The sequence below is a fragment of the Seriola lalandi genome, unplaced genomic scaffold (genome assembly GCF_002814215.2).
Source record: "Seriola lalandi dorsalis isolate HSWRI2012SDOR001 ecotype SW California unplaced genomic scaffold, Sedor1 jcf7180002054903, whole genome shotgun sequence".
Classification (NCBI taxonomy): Eukaryota; Metazoa; Chordata; class Actinopteri; order Carangiformes; family Carangidae; genus Seriola; species Seriola lalandi.
Window position 1 is genome coordinate 177,927 of NW_019525455.1, and position 16,593 is coordinate 194,519.

The 16,593-nt window shown below is 42.9% G+C and overlaps 1 long non-coding RNA gene across 1 annotated transcript in view; it reads left to right on the forward strand.

Moving 5' to 3' along the window:
• Window positions 1–16,593, forward strand: part of LOC147817733 (uncharacterized) — a 92,963-nt gene that overhangs the window by 74,506 nt on the left and 1,864 nt on the right. The window lies entirely within an intron of this gene.

The window sequence follows — 16,593 nt, forward strand, 5'->3', positions numbered from 1 at the left end:
GGACTGGTACTGGACTGTTGCTAAGCAACACATAAACATTGTCCTGACCTGCACAGTGCACACTAGCTTGCTACTCCGTCTGCACGTTACCACAGGTGTTTCTGAAGTGTCCAGGCTTCTTCCTTCATCCTCTCCTGGAGTGATGAAGGAAGGAGAGATAAATGTTCCAGTGCTGTTACTCTGTATCAGCACTCATGGAATACCTCTCGTCCAATCAGATGCCTCGGTCGGAACTAACTGTTGTATAAATGTCACTGTTCCAGAGGTCTGTCAAGAAAGCATCAGAACCTTTGGAACTTCCTGTCAGAACCTTTCAGAATTAAACCTCTCAATAGCTCGAAATAAAGAATAGCTGCTTCACTGTTTCACGCTTTTATTTTTTAAAATCGTTAAAAAGAGAAGGTGTTGCTGTGGGAGCTGTGCACAGACTGTATATCAGTATAATGAGGGTCGATTCTCTGATTCTCCAGTTGGACATTATAACTAAACGTGGGGCTGTAACTCTGATATTGTAAGAATAAAAAGATTATCTAAGTAATCTGACTTCCAGATATTATTATATATATAGATATATTATTGTTGATGTACAGTAAAAACCTCTGAGGCCACGAGAGAGAGAGAGAGAGAGAGAGTCTGCAGGCGTTAATGAAAACTTATAACATGAAGTTTCTGTCTGATCCTGCAGTTTATTTTTCTTTTACAGCTGCAGCTTTTTGACATGGTTAAAAGAAAACAGTCCCGTATCTGATCAATTAAACAAAAACAGTCATGAATAACAACGTTTCCTGTTATCTTCGTTTAAATGTCATCTCCGCCACGCGGCACATGACGTGCTTTTATTTTTTTATATTTAGGTAAATGAAGGAGCAGAGAGAACATTATCGAATGAGCATGATGAAGTAATGTAATGTCAGCATTCAAAAAGAAAATGTCTAAAGCAAATTCATTGTTGAATAAAGTAATTGGGTAAAAAATGTCAGAAGCCTTCGACACAGAAGTCGCAGGGAAGATTACAGATGAATTTAACAGAGTTGTTATTAACTGGCCAAGTATCTTAAGATGTAAAACTATGTCCAACACATCGTTGTAGTTCTTCCACTGATGCATTTTCACTTGACTGAACTTTACGCCTTTGTTGATGCTGGACACTGGACTGATGACAGGAAATGAGATCATGACGTGACGTGAACCAGGAGACACCTTTACTCCCCACAGCTGTTACTCTACCCTCACCATGACGACAGATGTTACTCGCTGTACTCATCATGACTCACGAGTGAGACGTTGGAGTCGACGCGGCGTGTGATGTCCTGGTGCGTTCCAACAGCCCGCAGGTCTTCAGGCCGCTCTGATTGTAAACATGTTTATTTGCTCGCGGTGGCGTCGACAGCAGACGACGCACGGCTCCTCAGTAACAGCAGGAACATGGTCTGTTGTCTGATGGAACCCGGCGCAAGGTCAGATCTCACAGCCGGTGGCGGTTCGTATGTTGTTTACATGCTCTGTGCATCACAGTAACTACGACAACAATGTGACACGGCGATAGCTGCAAAGAAACTCTCTGGTCTGTTAGAAACTCGCCTGTAGCTGCAGTTGATGACATCCCGCTGCTGCTGGATGAAACCCAGATACCTGGAAACAATTCTGTCAAGAATGAAGGGAAGAAAAATTATTTCTGAATCTCTGAACTGGAAAAACTGAACAGGAGAAATCTTTGATATAATGTTTGTCAAACCGCCTCAATGCAGAACTCTGTTCGGTCTTAATGATGAAAACACGAACTTCCATGTTTCTGATCCAACATCAACTACAGGAATGAGTTAGTTGCAAAGTATTGCAGCATCTCACTGGAACAATAATGTACAGTAATGTTCGAGGTTATTATCGTTCACTAAAACAAATGAAATAACAAAAACTAGACGACTGTGTTTACAGAACGACTAAACGAACTAAAGTCACAGAGAAAATGTATTAAGTATTTTGGGTGGATACGAAACCTATCTTCACATATTGACTTTAAGTGTCCAAAACATTCACTGTGTTAATGATGTCAAGGATTTTATTGTGAATGAACAGCAATCATGTGTCAAAGAGCTGCAGCAATCTGCCCCTGACAAATACCTCTTATCACAAAAAACTCCAACTCACACTGAAACTAATACAAACTAAAAACATTTCAAAATAAAATAATAAAAACTAAACTAAATGAACAAACCTGCCTTAAAACTAATTGAAATTTAAACTGAAATTAATCCAGGAGAGACTGTTTGAAAGTGTGTGGCTTTAAACAATTATCCCGTCCCTCTCGGTGACGGCCAGATGTTCACCCTGTAACAGCTGTAAACACTTTCACCTTCTGATGAACATGTTGCACAAACCACCAGTCGCTTATTATGTTCCCCCTCATAGAAACTAACGGTAAAATATTCTGATTAAATGTATAAAATATAATAAATATAATGAAGTTTCATATTCAGATCTGCAGCTTTGACACATTTCACCGTGTTAATGCTTTTACCCAGACGGACTCACCGCTCCGTCTGTGGGTGTTGCACAGATAATCTCACAGGGAAATGAACCTCCAGCCTTTTCCAGGTTTATAAATTTTAATGTCCATCGGTTGTAGATTATTATCATATATATATATATATATATGTACAGCAGCACCTACAGCGTGCGCCCTATTTAACAAAGTGGAAGCTCATCTTGTGAAACGTCTTGATAACGAGCGACTGGAACATGGAATATAGGAGGAGGTGTCCATTTCATGCGGTTTATAAAGTTGCATTTGTGAGATTAGAGAACGTGACGTTTGAGTCTGGGGTGTGTGTGTGTGTGTGTGTGTGTGTGTGTGTGTGTGTGTGTGTGTGTGTGCTGGAAGAAATCCAGTCCGATTATGTTTGAGAAAGTCGATGTGATTTACAGACGCAGACTTTAAGCACTGCAGTGGATGAGTATTATGTCTGATGAATGCGGTGCATCAGTGTCTGAGCAGATTTTATTGAAGCAGACTCTCTGACCCTGTGCTGGTTATGACTCATGCTAACAGCTTTATATCCATCTCTTCTTTTAAGCACCACGCCTGGATCAGGAGCTAACAGGCTTCTGGGTTTTTAGTCTTTTTTAAAAAAAAAAAAAGCTCTTTTGTGTTTGGTCCTGCTCTGTCCCATTCTCCATATGCACCAGCCTTCTGTTTCATTCTGCTGCGCTGCATCCTGCTGCATCCTGCTCCATCCTGCTCCATCCTGCTCCATATAAGAGGCTTTGCTGTCGAGCTTTACTATATCTAGACAGCGGCGTTTCCTGGAGCTGTTGTTTGGTGTCCGGCCGGGTGTTCTGTGTTCTAGATAGGAGAGGCATTAACGCCGGAGAGATCATCTGCCGGGGGCTTTGTGTTTTGTATTTTCGTCTCAGGCGGAAAAAGGAAAGAGGTGATGCTGAAAATAAAACACAGGCACCTCTGGAGATTGTGTTAAATACATCAGGAGCAAACTGTCGGTACAACAAATCAAAAACACTCATTAGGAGTAACATTTAATCTTTCTCACAGACCTTGTCTTTTCATAAATTACTTGTAGATATTTGTGCAGAAACTATTGTCACCTGTTGCCATGGCGAGACGCTCGGCTGCTCAGTTTGTCTGCAGGATATTTAACTTTCAGTCGTTGATTTGGTTTTAATTTCTTCACTCTCAGAAACAAATGACCTGTGAAGCCACGTTTGTGCGTTAATATCTTCACATCAGGCGGTAAAAATTAAATAATATCAACGTCTGGAAAAATATGAAAACACAGGATTTGAACGTTAACATTTTATTGGTGATATAAACAAGGTTTGACACATGCAGCATCTCCCTGACACGCTGAAGTGCAGCTCACAGGAGTTGGTTTACAGTGAAGACGTATTCTTCACGTTCCCTTCTGTTGAAACTACATATTTTTAATAAGATGAGATGTATTGCTCCCATAAAATAAAACAGGATTGTCTCCATGTGGCCCCTCTGTGCTGTGCGGTGCTGCTGCCTGATATATGAGCTGTACTGTATCTCCATGACAACCACACAGCTCCAGGATGCTCCCCAGCATCAGATGAATGTGGAAGTGGGACGATTCCTCACCGTCCTGTGACGACTCTGCGTTAAGTTTCAAACGCGACGGAAGTAGCGTGGGATCATGGGAGTTTTTGTCTTCACAGATATAACGTAGGTGTAGTCATTTTAATGCGGAGAAGTTACATATGTTAACTTTAAACAGAGACGTTTAACAGGTCCTTCTTAAGGTTTGTCGATGTTAGAAACAGACTATAAAAACATTTGATCATGTGGACATGATACCGACGTGTGTGTGAAGACATTTGTCAGACTCTGTCACAGTCAGAGACACAGAAGAAGTGTTTTTATAAAGCTGTTGTTACCTGAGACAGGTAGGCAGACAGGCTGAAGGCTGTTGCCGTGAAGAGAAGCTGGCTCGCTGGTGGAAATTAGATCTTGTCGAGAGCTTCCAAGAACCTCCAGAGAAAACCTCGACTTATAGTGGACTAACATAACTTCAGCTTGTCTGTGGGCGGCACACTGCCATTCATTACTGTAGGTTACAGCGAGGGCAATGGGATGCAGCACAGCAGGATAATAGGAAAGTTCAGGTTTCCTCATGCAGCTCCAACATGAGGGAACCAGAGAGCGCTGCAGGAGACGGAGCGTCTGACCACCAGCTCTGCCGCGCTCTTTCACTGTAGTTGCAACAGACGCCCAGAAGAGCATGACGGACTCAGACAGACACGTCGAAACTACTTCTTTTAAATCTCCGTTCACATTATTTTTTTAAACCTTTGATGGATCAAAAGCCACAGAGCCCCGTCGCTCTCCACTGTCGGGCTCAGAGGTCGAAGAACAGCAGCAGGACACAATGAACGTCAGAGTAGAAACTCCTCAGGGAAGTGACGAACGAGCGGCTGGTGCAGACGCCTGCGAACAGGATGTGTTATATATATATAGACTATATATTTATATATATCTGTTATAGTCGTTATTGGGAATAAATCTGAATCGTTAACCCATTAAGGGTTTTCTGAAAAAACGAGACATTCACTAAAACCTTTATTTCTCAGCCTCTGATGGAGATAGAAACAGGAAGTAAGAACCAGTTGAGACCTTAAACCTTTGACTTTATTGTTAATCACTGGCTTTACAGTCGAAATTGTATATGGCTCAAAAAACAAGCTCATTCGTCGACATTCTCAGTTCAGTTTTTCTAACATTTATAGATTTAATATAAATAAAGCTGATGAACATTAGAGTAAAGGAAATGATTTACAATTAAAGCCAAAGGTTTAAGGTGTCAAATGGTTTTTATTTCATGTTTCTATCTGCTGAGAAATAAAGGTTAGCGTTAGCGGTGCGTCAGGTGAATGTTTACCTCGAGCTAGTGGTGATGCTGTCTCGCCGATCCTCCTCCTCCAACATGTCGCTCACCTTGATGAGCAGGTGGAAGTCTCTGTCTGAATCTTCTCAAGTCTTTGCTTTTGTTTGTTTTGGTCCAGGTAAGTTCTGTTAGCGCTCACGTCGTCAGCCAGTGACTGAACCGCCACTTTAAAAACTTTTATTCCTGACATGGACATCGGTCACATGTCTTAGAAATGACGTAATCATATACTATGCGCGCTTGTGTGTGTGTGTGTGTGTGTGTGTGTGTGTGTGTGTGTGTGTGTGTGTGTGTGTGTGTGTGTGTGCCGTGTCTCCTCCTTCGCCTCTCTCTCCCAGCAGAGTGGCATCAGCCCAATCCTGTTAGTTCCACCCTAATCACCTGGTTTCTCCACAATCGCTTCGCTGGTCGAGACGAATCATTACGTCTCCCTCAGGAAATGCCTTCCTGCTCCGACTCGTCACTAATCCAGCAGCAGCTCTGTAGAGAACTCCGCACTCTGAGGTTCATCAGCATTCACATTACCGAGACCATCAGGGCCACAGAGAGGGCAGCTCGCAGTCAATGAGAGCCGTGTGCTCCAATCAGCCGGCGCTGTACAGCTGCGAGAGAGTCGCTGCCTCACCGCTGATTACAGCTCTGTAACCGCACTGACACCACAGAACGTCTGACTCGGTCTCAACCAAAACCAAATATGACTGACTTCATAAAAGTGGGATTTATCACACAGCTGTTCTGTTGGATTGCAGTGGATTAAACTGGATTATACATTAGCTTGTACAGGTTCAGTTTATAGACAGAAACCTCCGTCACACTTCAACAGGAAAACCCGTCTGTGTTTGAGGTCAGTTGAAATGCGACTGAGGATTCCTGTGTTAAAGTGCTAAATGTCGTGGATTAGATGTTTTGTTTTTGCTTTTCATCAGAACTCACACAAAACTAAAAACAAAGAGGAAAACGTTTTTTACTGTATTATTTACTCTGAGCTAATGTAATACCAGCTAGCAGCTAACAGTTAGCCCAGCAGCTAGCTTGTTAGCCTGATAGCATCTGTGCGTAAACCAGTGAATAAATCCTCATATTTAACGGCACCGCCGACAGGTAACCGCTTAACTCGCTAACTGCTAACAGCTAGCTGCTAACTGTTATTGTCCGACCATCTGTTTACAGGAAGCTTCAGGTTCACAGCTTGGTGCTTCAGAATAAAAGCACCAGTGATTCAGCTTCGATTCCTTTCATTACAACAGTTCTTTATTTAACTTATTGTAAAAGTAGTTTATTTAACTAAATTACAACAGTAATTAATAACATGACATAATGTGACGTGACATGTAGAAGTGTGTGTGTGTGTGTGTGTGTGTGTGTGTGTGTGTGTGTGTGTGTGTCACTGATGCATCTCCTACTGCAGGACAGTGAAGGACATTACGTTTGTGTTTGAGGTGACTGCTGATCAACTCTGCCAAATTGAATACACACCTGAGTGCCAACTGCTCTACGCCAGGTGTAAACACACACACACACACACACACACACACACACACACACACAAGAGAAGTGACCGCAATCTGTCTCTCCCACTGAAATCCAGCCTAAACACCATGTGTGCGATGGCGTGCTTGGCTCAGTTCAGTGAAAGCGACTTCCTGTTCAGTCACCTTCCAGCAGAGATTAAACCAATCAGGGTTGAGTGTCACAAACACACACACATGCACACATGTAAACACAATCAGCAGGGCCTCACTTGCATCATCACACCAGACACTTATTCCACAAGATTTTTGTCCAAATCAGGATCTGTAGACGTCAGATGTTGAGTGTGATCTTGGATGTGTGGACTGCTGGGTATCTTTTTGTGTGTTTGTGTGTGTGTGGTCGTTTGCATTTAGCTGATACACTTCACATTTTCCTGTAGCATCAGTATTATGATAATGTGTGTCACAAGCACTAAACACGAAGCAGGTAAAAGGTCGGAGTTCTGAATCCTGATGTGTCGCAGTTTGAAAGCAAAATATTGAAAATATGGAGATGAAAAAGGGAGATTAATCTGAGTGTGTGTCGGTGTGTGTTTGGCTGGTTTTATCACACTGGGATGTCAAGCTCTTCAGCACGGCCTCACGCAGCGGGCATTAAAGGCTCCGCTCTGCAGGGAACAACGCTCGGAGATCACACCTGGCACAATGCGAGTCAGCTTTAGACAACGGCGTCTGCATCTCACCGTGTGTGTGTTTGTAAGTGATTCAGTGAGGGACGGGGATCTATTCAAACTCAGAAGTGTTTACACTGATTTGACTTCTTCTAAGAGAGAGGAGAGGGACAGTATTGAAACTGAAGGTTAATACTTTCCAGTGTGTGAAATTTAAGACACACACACACACACACACACACACACACACCCCGACGCTGTGGTGAATAAAAAGACACTGACACCACCGTGCAGATTGTTCTGGGTGAGAACCAAATCAGACCCGACAACGACAAACAAACACAAAGCAGAAGAATGTGTGAATATAAAGATGGAAAGTGTCAACAGTGCAGAGCCGGAGGTCACCTGGTCTCTGAAAACGTCTTCACACTGTGAGTGAAAGGTCACGATCGTTCACGCCGAGGCTGAATGAGTCGTGTGTAACGTGACGTTGTCTAATCTGAGTCAACGTCACATGATGTTACCGAAAGAGTTTGTTGGATATAAAGTCGTTCACCGAAGACGACGGATATATTTCTGGCTGAGACGGTTTTCAGTTCAGTTTGTAGGCAACAGCAGCTCAGCACCCTAAAACTAAAACGTTCCTCTTCAGTCTGGCTTTGAATTAAATATGATTTTTACTTCACTTTATTTTATTGTATCTATGTTGTAAATTGTATTTAATTCTATTTTATCTGTTATTTTATTATTCATTTTCTTATGTTTTTTATTTGTTGCTAAAGTTAGTTTAGTTTAGTTGTTTTTCATTGTTTGCTCATCAGTCATCCTCAAAGCATTTTGAACTGCAGTAACCTGAATGAAGAGTGCTGTACAAATCAGGTTTGATTGATTGATTGATTGATTGATTGATTGACAAACTGGTGGTAAGAGACACGGCAATAAATTTACAACAGTCTCAAGAGATACAGGAGATAATGAGGTGATACAAAAACATAGAAACATGTAAGAACTTATTGACAGGAAGTGAAACATTTGGAAACATCTCAGTCACAGCAGCTCAAACTGTTACCACCAGGAAAGATGCAGAGAAGCCGATGTGTGTTTGTTATTCCTCAGACCGTGAGTCCGTCGGACTCTGCTGTCAGTTCACATCACGACGATGTGAAACACATCCAGCAGCTCCGTCTCCAGGTGAAACCAGCCTCACATAAAGAGATGGAGAGGAAAAGGTGTGAAAGCTAAGACAGGATGTGAGCACCTTCAGCGCCGCTCCTCTCTTCATGCAGCTGACGGCGCCGCGTGGAAACGTCTCCTCCTCAGACTCTCATTGTTGCAGAATCAAACAACAAAAGATGAAGTCGTGCACTTGTGCAGTTGTGATGTAATCACTGTTATTTTATCATCCAGGCCGAGTCAGCACCAGTGTGTGAAATTATAGAGCGGGAGTACATTATGATCCTGCATGGAGCTGTATGTGGGAATTACACAAACCCCCCCCTTCCTTCCAGCAAGGACAATGAACGCAGCAGAACACAATGGACGAGCTGAGAATAGAAGAGGAGAGAATAGACGAGAGGGTTGGGGTTAGGGTGAAGAGATAAACTCCTTGAGGACAGTAGAAGAAGAAAGCAGAGTAGAGGAGAAGAGGAGCTTCGAGCTGTGAAGACAATGAGTGACGGTTTATCACGAGCTCATCAGCAGGTGCGATAAGACCGAGACAAAAGAGAGTAATTACTGTTCAGCAGGAAACCAGTGACACTGAAACGAGAGAGAGAGAGAGAGAAAGTAGTGTATGATTGTCATAAGAACTCGAATCACCACCTCGAGGTCGGATCCCTCCGCCGGTCAGACTAGTTCCAGGTCACTTCCCTGTTTCTCCAGAGTCAGAGAAAATATTAAATATTTGTGTGAAATTTTCTCATAATTGTCGTGTGAAGTCTTCAGTAATGGCTAAAAAGCGTTTTGTGAGGTCATCATGACCTTGACCTTTGACCTTTAGCCAAATCCTAATCAGTCCGCGTGAACGTTTGTACCAAATTTGAAGAAGTTCCATCGAGGCGTCACTGAGATATCGCGTCCACGAGAACGAGACGCACAGACGGTCGGACAACACGAAAACAATATGGCTGCGGCCAAATGAGGAAGAGGAGGAAGAAGAATAAGCTTAAAGGGGTTGATGACCTGTGACCTTTATGACCTGAGTAAAACAGATTGATCTGAAGAAGGTGGAGAGAACAGAAAATAATATTTTAGTCGTGTTGAATCCTCTGTTTCAACGCGCAGTGTTTGAAAGCTGTGTGCTCCACTGGCTTTAATACGTGTTCATAAGCGCTTCAAACTCAATATGCTGATTTCTACAGAGTTTTTTAATATTAAACAGTTTTAATTCTCTGCTGCGGCGAGGTGGTCGCCGCCCACCGTCTCCATGAGACTCTCTCACTCCATGCTGCTCTTTCACTTCCTGGTACAGCTCTGCCTCCACCTTTCAGATTAACCCTGCGTCCTGTGGAGACTGTGTGTGTGTGTGTGTGTGTGTGTGTGTGTGTGTGTGTGTGTGTGTGTGTGGACATAAACACTGAGTCACCGTGACTAAGCTGGAATATCTGAGCTGTGTTTCCTGAAGTCACCTCGTCAATTTGAGGCAGCATTTACGTCAGGTCTGTCCCTGTGCAGGAACTGAAACCATCTTTTCTTCTTTTCTTTAGACAGATAATCTCGTGGAGATGTGAAATGACTTGCACTCTTCAGATTAGGCTGACTGGACTTGTCTGCTGCACATGTAAAGCATTAAATCTGGAAGTGATGAGTCCCACTTCTCTGCACATTGAGCTTTAGAGGTGGCGGCAGGTGCATTTTGTCTTCATGCTAATCTAAACTAATATTTATTAGATCATCTCTTAAAGTTCCAGATGTGTGTTCAACTCTGCTATGATTCATATTTACTCTAACTTGGTTTTCACACATAAAAAAGGAAAACTGAGTCTGAAGCTCAACTCCTCTTCCTGACTGACACACCTGGCCTTTAGCCCCGCCCACCACCTGCTGGCTCCAGGTGGACAGGTGAAAGAGCAGAGAGTATGAAGATGGTGAGAGGAGGAAACATCAGAGAGACTCAGCCTCATGTTTGAGCCTCAGTCAGACCCAGACTCAGAGGAGGAGTCTGAGACCAGAACCAGAGACTAGCAGACGGGTCAGAACCGTTAGCACAGTTAGCATCTTTTATTTCTTTATGTTGTTTGTTAGCTTGTAACTGGCAGTGGCTGACTCAGTGTTAGCGGTTGTGCTAATGCTAACTCTCCCTCTGTACTGACAAGGTTTCAGGTGTATTTAGCCCCGCCCCCTCGTCCACACAAGCTGACAGGATTGGTTCCTGAGGTTTGTGACGTATGAAACCCTGAATCTGTTTCTATGAGACTGTCATTGGTTCAGGGGGAAACACTCAGTCATGGCGTTGACCTTTGTTGACACAGTCCTAACCTCTGCTTGGTTTGTCTCACAATGAATGTGTCACTATATCATTTATAGTTTTTATGATGAAAGTTTCTGGATCATCCTGCACAAATGATCTGAGCCTGAGCGTCCATCAGCTCATTGGCACGTTATGTTAAGTGTTTACAAATAATCACTATTCAACTCATTTTTCCAACTTTTATTCACTTGGTAGCATCGAAGCCGACGTCCTGATTACCTCAATTTTCAGGTCAAAAAATAAACTGTTTCTCACGACTGGGGGAGCGGATGAGCAGAATCAGCATCTTTTCTATTGGAGCCGTCTGTGTCCAAAAACCCAAAGTTAAATCATTTATAACTTGGAGCGTTTAAACCACTGGTCAGCAGTTAGGTTACAAAGACCATCAATTATTTAATGGTCTAGCAAAGAGAAAAAGAAAAGGAGAGAGAGAGAGAGAGAGTTGAGGGAAGTTGTGAGGTCTGATATCAGGGAAAAGCTGCTGTTTTATTAAAAGCAAACATTAGCGAGTCACCAGTGAGTCCACCGCTGATACGATCTGTGACCACAGCTCCAGTCTGTTAAACTCAAAGTGATTATTGTTTTATCTTTCTAATTCTCTTCATCAAAGTAATTAAACTTTTTTGGAAGAGTTTCCCAGCGGTGGGTCACCTTGAGTTCAGAAGTTGTTCGTCCTGTAACGAGACTTTTAACTGTTTAATCTTCTTGTGTTTTGCCTCGAGGTGTCAAACAGGAGCAGGAAGGAGGAAGCTTTGAGAGACGTAGAGAGGGAGGAGCAGGGGTCCAAACTGTTGTGTCATGTCGGTCGGAGGAGGAGGAGGAGGAGGAGGAGGAGGAAGAGTCGGACAGATGGGCTGAATGTTAAAGATGGAGACACGTTGAATAATTTACAGCTGCAGTGAAAAGGGACGCTCACAACAAACTGTAGAGAGACGACCGTTGTCTACTTCCTGTCTAACTTCATTTAAACATAATGGACCTGTCTGAGCTGCAGTTCATATTAGAGCCACTCTCATAATCTATACTGCAGGTTTGAAGATGCACATTAGTGAATATCTAAGTGCACAGTGCACTTGAGTCTCAGGAAAGAACATTTTCATCTTCTCTAAATCTCTGCTGGTTTGATCTGACGAATGTTTCCAGTCTGATTCACAAAACTTCTTTAAACTTAACTTCTTTTAACTTTAAACTTCTCAAACTTCTCCTGTAAAGCGCTTTTTGAACGTGATGAATGACGCCTGTTCACGAGGAGGTGCTTGTTCGTACGATTTTATCTTTAGCACAATCACTGACCCTGAAAAAAAAATGTCACCAAAGAGTAAAAAACAAGCTCTTCGCTCTGCTTCAAGTCATTTTGTGAGAAATCAGCCGACAAACATATAATATATTCAGCAGAGTCTTCACTCGTGTCAGAGGACCAGGAACAATTAGGAAACATGTACTCAGCAGCCAACAATGTGTCACTGGAGCACTGTTGTACTGTGCTGGAAATAAAGAGGGAATTCACAAGTTAGATGACAAAAAGCAGATTTTCTAAAGCAAAGCCGTCCCTGTGCGACGCATGCGGAGACTCTGGGGCGGCATTCACAGTTTTACTAACAACAGAGCTGTAAAAGTTTCAGAGCCGACAGATATTACACACAGATCCTCAGAAACAACCTGAAAAGATCAAATAAACGAGCCGTCATGATGATACCGTGATCAGATGGTTAATTTCACGTTAAGTTTATTTAGTTATTTAATTTATGATTTAAACAAACGTGCTGAACTTCAGTATGAGACCTCACAGACGTCTGACATCCTTAATTTAAAGCTCCTCCAGTGTAAAGGTCTGTGTCCATGTGTTTGATTATAGATCAGCTCTAGCTTCTATATTAATACTGTGAAAGTATCAAAGCCTCAGTCCACAGAGAAATGCACACAGCCTGTATTCAGAAACTGAGCCTTAAAACCAGCCGTCAGGACTTCTGTGACTTTGTGATGTCACAACAAAGCAGTCTCCGCCCTCAGAGCCTCCTCTCTTCTGATTGGCTCACAGACCTGTTGTTACTAGAGCTCCAGAGAGAAGCCTGAGAGAGGAGATGTTAAACTACAAATATATCTTCTCATGGATCAACACTTGGAGTTCTTGAAGCTTTCATCTTACACAGTTTGGATATAACATGATATATAAATGTGAATATGAGCCAGTATTGTCTGAATAAACCGACACACATTTACACACACACACACACACACACACACACACACACGCTGTATGAACAATAGAGCCCATCACACGGCAGTGGTCGGGGTATTTAGGTGGATAATAAACCATTATTTGTATTTGCTTGGATTTGTCTCCTGGACAATTGTGGGAAGCAAACAATTGGCTGTTATGTGTCTTTGGTAAACAGTAAACATCTGTTGGGAGTTATGGGCTGGAGAGGAAGAGAGAGAGGGCTGTGTAATTATGTGTCTCTCTATTATAATCATCTTCCACTGTCTCCCTCTCTCTCTGTTTGTTTCTGTCTCTGATTCTCGGCTGTACATTTCTCTTTCTCTAATAACTCAGCGTCTTTGTTTCCTGTGGGGTTTTTTTTATTTTTATTTCTTTCCTGTGAGTCTTTGTTGTGTCACAGTGATTGGCGTCTGAGGGGTTTTTAAAGCACAGGTCAAAACAAGGTGACGCAGAGTATCTGCAGCCGACCGGTGCAGAGAGGGAGAGGGGATCATTCAAAGGTGGAGGACAGTTTTCCTGCTGTTCCTCTTTTGTTTTCTCCCTGTTCACTCATATTTCTGCCTCTGTATCATTATGATGCTTTTTGCTCTCTCTCTCTCTGTCTCTCTCTCTCTCTCTGTCTCTGTCTCTCTCTCTGTCTCTGTCTCTGTCTCTCTGTCTCTCTCTCTGTCTCTCTCTCTCTCTGTCTCTCTCTCTGTCTCTCTCTCTCTCTCTCTCTGTCTCTCTCTGTCTCTCTCTCTCTCTGTCTCTCTCTGTCTCTCTCTCTGTCTCTCACTCCGTCTCTGTCTACACATGAGTTTATTTTTGTCTCTTTCTCTCTAACAAATCGACCTGTTTAAGTGAACCAGTGCTTCCACAACGTCGGCTAAATTAGGAACACAACGCTATGACGACCTCCTGCCCATCACACACACACACACACACACACACACACACACACACACACACACACACACACACACACTTCGGACCAGGTAGCATCACAGAAGTGCCTGAGGTGTTCTGGATGCACTGACCTGTTAACAAACATCCGCAGCTAACGAGGCGGGGACAGGATGTACTCTGTGTGTGTGTGTGTGTGTGTGTGTGTGTGTGTGTGTGTGTGTACTACCTGGTCTACATCTGATGTCTTTTATATATTTACTTACCGTCACATCAGAATGGGGAAGACCCAGTTCAGTTCTGTTTGTTGTGTAACTGTGTGTAATCGTGGCTCCTCCTGTGTTTCTGGTGTCACACACTCATTTTTATAAGTTTATTATAAAACTGGAACTCGTTTGTATTAAAATCTCGTATCGTGGGATCTATAATAAATGAGTCATATGACCGTGAACTGTGTCTGTGGTCCAGGCCGGTGAATCTAGGCGTCTGGCAGGGGGACAGAAGCCGAGGATGATGATGTGATCATTTTTTATTTCCACTGGATTATAAAGAGTTTTACTGATCTGTGATATATTATGAAGCTGTTGTCAAATTTCTACCAGACCTGGAAACATCCAGGAGCCTCAGTTAACAGAGAGTTGTGCTGTGGATTAGTCTGACACCCACAGTCATGTCGCTCTGTGATCAACAGACCCGTTTTACAGCAGACACTGGTCCCAGTGAGCCAGTAGTGAGCGAGCATCACAGCACCAGAGCACAGGAAGAAGCTCACCTCAATGAGAAGAAGCCATCATCAGTGTTATTACTTCCACTTTTCCTGCTTTGACAAAGTCAAATTGTCCTTTGTGTCTTAAAAGCACATTATTCAGATCAGGTGTCAGCGGGATCTTTGCTCCTGATCTTCTCTCTCTTTCTTAATAAATCCATCATTAAACAAGTAGCTGTTTCAAATGAGCTCAAATCCTCCGACTTTAATAACATGAAGATCTGGGTTAAACTCTTTAAATCAAACCAAAGTTGGAGAGCGGGAAACTTTACCACTGTGTAAATCCTGTCTCTATAGACTCACATTGACCCGACTGTAGGAGGAAGAAGTAAAACTACTTTTACAACAGGGTGGAAATACTCCTTATTTATTATGCAGGAAAACAGCTGTGAGCAGTGTATTGTTATATTGTTGTTGTATAATAATATAATGTGGAGCTACGATGCAGAAACCAGTCATAAACTCTGTGTGTAAAATATTAAATAAAGAGGAAAGTAAAGTAAAGAGTGAGCAGCTGCCAAATAAATCTGGTGCAATATTCTGAAGAAGTTAAAAGTTGCATAAAATTGAGACGCCAAATGCATGGCTAACCACAGTTACTCTGTTTCTCCTTAGCACCACTGTTGTCATTTCTGTCTCTCTCTTTGTGAGAATACATTCACATTGTGAGTAGCAGAGGAAGGTGCGCCGCTGCGTTTCATCGTGCGGCGTCCGACCCTCGGAGGTCGTCTGACAGGAAGAGCGGAGCTGGATGCGTCTCTGTCGACAGGAGCAGCAGCTGAAACGCTGCCTTGAAGACAGCTGGGTTATTATGCATGATGGCACAGGGTGGCTTCCTCTCCAAACCGCCGGGGGCCGCGCTTTCAGAGTACAGATAGGACATACATATGCACACACACACACACACACACACACACACACACACACACACACACACACGGAGGCAGAAATCCTGGCACCTAAGCTGATACTGTACGTACAGTGTCTGCGTTGGTGTACAGGCTGACTCACAAATAGAAAACACACCCACCCACACACACACACACATATATTCAGGTACAGTAGTGTACACAAGGATGTTTTCATACATGAACAGACAACCAACCACACACACACACACACACACACACACACACACACACACACACACACACACATGTCCAGTTCTAAAATAGATTTCCTCCTCTCTGCCTCTGCTCTTCTTCTCCTCACTGAAACATGTTGTAGAATATGAATATGAATGAAATCCCTCCAGTATGAAGGTTTCCCTCTGCAGCACCAGCTACACTTTTTTTTTTCCCGCAGTCACAGTTTCAATAATTTTTTTTTAGAGATTTTATTTAATCACCTTCTAAAAGAATTCAGTATTTAACATTTACAGTGTGTAAAGATAAAGCAGAAGGGCCTAGACTTTCATTCCAAATAGAGATAACCACCACTGCAAAAAGTGGTGCTCGCTTTTACACTTGAACAGTAAAGGCGGCCACAGAGCTGCACAGTGCTTCACATCTGTTGTTGTGTTGCAACGTTAAAGCTCCTCCAGTGTAAAGGTCTGTGTCCATGTGTAGTGTGATTATAGATCAGCTCTAGCTTCTATATTAATACTGTGAAAGTATCAAAGCCTCAGTCCACAGAGAAATGCACACAGCCTGTATTCAGAAACTGAGCCTTAAAACCAGCCGTCAGGACTTC